This window comes from Ceratina calcarata, unplaced genomic scaffold, assembly GCF_001652005.2.
Source record: "Ceratina calcarata isolate Rehan_Ccalc_2016 unplaced genomic scaffold, ASM165200v1 scaffold302, whole genome shotgun sequence".
Classification (NCBI taxonomy): Eukaryota; Metazoa; Arthropoda; class Insecta; order Hymenoptera; family Apidae; genus Ceratina; species Ceratina calcarata.
In genome coordinates this window covers 138277-142534 of record NW_017152687.1, presented here as the reverse complement: position 1 = coordinate 142534, position 4258 = coordinate 138277, and positions in this window count along the sequence as shown.

Sequence of the window (4258 nt, the reverse complement as noted above, 5' to 3'; positions counted from 1 at the left end):
ATTTCATGGTAAATTAATAATTCATTGGTTTCATATTGCTTTTGGTCGTTCAATAATTTTTCAAAAGTTTTGAAAATTAATCAGGACTTTGTCGAGTATAAATTGAAATGTAAAGAATTTATCTGATAAATTCCAGAATCAGTTATCGTGAAAATATTTGAGGAAAAATTATTAAAATCGATGGATTTTAATCATGCCCTTAGGACAAGAGTACTCTGGGAGACAGGAAACGAAACATTTTTTATTGATAGCGATTTCAGAAATACTTTTAATTTGAAAATTGAAAATATTTGACAGAAAAATTGTGCAATCTCGGTTCTAATTAAAGAACCAACCTAATTCAGTTTATTTCTTTTTTGTCAAATTAATAGAACAAGAAATTACATACAACGATTCTTTAATTGAATGAGCTGTATCTCTGGAATTGAATACACGACCGTGCGATATTTGTAAACGCTGTTGGAAATTTAAGAGAATTTTGTCGATTAACGATAGAAAAGAAAAACGCGCTACGTGATATTCCCCGCGTGATGTTCTCGGCAGCCAACGTAATAGTGAATTTGCAGAGAAAACAAGGAAACAGGGTGTCCGAATTAAGCGAACCGTGATATAAACAGTGGATATTGCACGCAATGTGTCGCAGACGGAACACAGAATCAGTCCTGTGTAAACACATTAATGTGCGAAATACACACATCCCACGGTGGCTAACATTGCGAGACCGTCGTCGGACAAGACTCTGACGCATGGTCCTTTTGTATTGTATGTACGAGGTGTTACTTTGATTGCCAGGAGACGAGCAAGATATTGCGCCACCGTCTACTGTTACCCTCTGCAGTAGAAACAATTTTAAACGTTCGGTAGTAATTACTCACAGGTTTACTTCATAGTATAATAAATATTTACATAGATACATACACACATGTGCAGGATGATTATGCTTCATACTATGATACGTATTTATATACATATGTACTCATACTCATACGTACAGACAGTACCGAACATACATATGTACTGTTTACAGTGCAATTATATCTCTTATAAATACTTGCATATTTATAGTTATTTCCCAAATGTATGACACTTTCACCATCACAATAAATGAAATATTGTCGAAATAATATTTAATTTGAACAAATCGGCATTGTAGGTCGTTAATAACTTTCGTTACTCGTTCTGTAAATTCAATTACGAATATACATACATACAGAAGATGAGCAGTCAACATGGTTACTAGTTACATAAAAAAAGAGGAACGAAGTATTGAGTTAATTATTTTAAACATTGCAGGCGATCGCGTAAATGCTCGGAACTCCACGGATGGACGATCATATTCCCAGCATTCGTTTGGAGGGAGAGTCACGCAGAGGGATCCGGGTGCGTTTACGCAATTACTCGATATTACTGCTCTGGGCATCGGTAACTCTACTAGCTCTCTACCAATAAACGCATAATCTCGTAACACCATTGATTTTCAATTCGTTATTTACCCGCCCTCGGTGGGGTTCTCAAATGGAAGAAGTGATTTTGCGCAGTTTAATCGGCTCATCGCGTCGCGTCGATTCGTACCTTCGCTAACTGACCGTAAACTCGCGAATTACATAACTGCAGTACCAGTCCTTCCTAAAAATACTTTCTCACCGTAACGTTGTCGGACTGATGCTATCAAATCATTGGCTCGTATATTATCGCATTGACTCGTTCAAATTCATTTAGATTCCGAGCAAACGTTATAACGGATTGGCAGAGGCCAACGAGACAATGGGAAATCGGTAAATGAGAATCGCGGAACGTTTACCATTTGGTAATTACAACAAAATCCATTAATATCACCCCCTCGCTTTACGTACTGCCGCCGTTCAGGTGACCCTTCGCGGGGCATCGTTCCGCGCGTCGATTCAACACACCGTTTCAAATAGGTAATGCATGCGATATTAACATTGGCAATTTTTCGTATTAATTAACCGGGAATATGCGGCGGGATCCAATTAAACCCGATAAAATGTGTATGCCAACCGGTATAGCGATACGAAAGAACCTTTTTGCGTGGACCATTTAATAAATAAAATAGCGTACTCGTTATATTATACTTACTCGTACTTGCTCGTCGCTCTTTTTCCCCGCGGTGCTATAAACCCGCGTCTAGACTGTCGATGATGATAATGAGTCCGTTCGTTTTCCCTTCCGCAATCATCATCGCGTTTTGATACGTAATTATGTCACATCGTGGCCTTTAAAAATCACGAGTGATCACTTTGCAGGCGACGCTTTGCAGGCTACAGCGTTATTATTTATAAAAAATGATAATTCTCGAGGTCCAAAAATTCTTTCTAATGAGATATTGGGACAATTGAGTAATATACGTATGTTGAATAGTTAGGGAAGCACAAGATTGACGTTCCGGAGGGAGACGTTCAGTTATCAAATGTTCATGTATTAGTATTGAATGCCCAATGCTGATACATGTGAGAGCCGCTTGATTCCTAGATAGTGGAATTTCTATCTTCTCTTTTACACTGGATTCTGTTTCATGTAGCTTCGTTTGCGGGCTATTCATCCATAAGTAGTTGCAGAATTTACGAGTAGTTTCTTTTAAATTTGATTTGGTTTCGTGCGAGTTGGTTTTAATTTCTTCAATGTGACCAAGTTTGGTGGCTTCTTGTATTGCTTTTTAAATTTTGATTTCTTAGTGCTATACCATTTTGGGAATTTGTGCAGATGAAGACGTCATTAGAGGTTGCTGAAGTGACATACGATGAGGCGCGTTGAATGGTTTGTATTCTTTATGAAATAGTGGAAGAATTGTTTGGTAACCTATTACAGTTTATTGTTAAATACCGAAAGGGAAAATGAAATTTTCCAATATTTCGTGGAGTTTCGCCATGACGAGACAAATACCAAATCGATATCCCAACAAGAGTTGAACGTCTTTGTTGCCTGACGTCATCGTCCGTCCGTAAGTTTATGCAAAGGGGTGGCAGGACATCGGGTTGGCGGGCAGTGGATACCTACATAGGAGTACAAGATGGCGTCATCCCATGAGGATTCCCGAACGAGGCCGCAATCCAGCGGATACACGTCCCGTCGACAGCGTTGGAAACCTTCCCCTTATCCCTCCCTTCTCACTCTTCCACTCTCTCAGTCTGTCTCTCTCTTTTTCTGCTTTGGTTTTGGTCCTTCCACTTCTTTCCAGTTGTCTCCTTCTTCTTTTGGCGTCGTGCGTGGCTTACGCGCATTTGGGCTATACCTGGTTCGTGTCTTTCTGCACAACTTTTCTCCATATACACGAACACACGATCGCGTAAAATCTTAATGACGCGTATGTTAGCACGCGAGTATCATCCATGAATTAGCTGGTGAACATCTATGGAAGAGATAATCCGATTAAATCATTAACAGAAGATAGAAGGTCCTGATGAAATAAGATACAGATAAACATGCAATATGGTACTTAATAGGAATACGATGGTATTTACTGTAAATCCAATGAAAGAAAATGATTGTTGAACTCAACTATAAACATCTAAACATTTATGTACCTGAGAGGTACTTCATTTATTCTGAAATTGTACATACACTCATTTTTAGCTGTAATATCTGCCCATGATATGACAAATGACTACACAAATGCGACTCACTTAGCAAGCAGAGAATGAATTGTTCAAATATTTTTATTTTACATACAATTTAGAAAAGTGTTTTATAGCAGTTCAGAAACAGAACCTCGCAGAATAAGTTAAATTTTCGATAATATTTGGTGTTCGCAACGTAGTCGGAGCGTGTCCCTACAGCCCTCGTGGGTGTCCTATCTTCGACTGGCGCATTCTCTATCCCGGGAACACCGTATCGCCTCTCACCGGAACGATTTCTCGACCTGGATGCATCGTTACACTTTGGCTAACTGGCCGAATTCCCTGCGTTCATCCCCAAAACGATCGGCTAACGACTGGCCGCACGAGCCACTTCCGCCCCCCCTCGGCGAACCTACAATGAAATCGCCGCTATACAATGGTCAGTGGTAATTCGTAGTACTTAGCGGCGATGTCGATTGCTATCCCCTGGAACCTCTAGCGAGACGTACATATTGTCATTCCGAAGATGAGTATTATCAACGTACTGAGACAATCGTCAGATACGATCTCGGAAGATTCTGTACCTTTCACTGATTTAAAAATTCTCAAGATATGGAAATAATCAGTATTTTTCAAAAATATATGGTCCTTTCTCTTACACGGTGAAAGCGGGAAGAGAATCG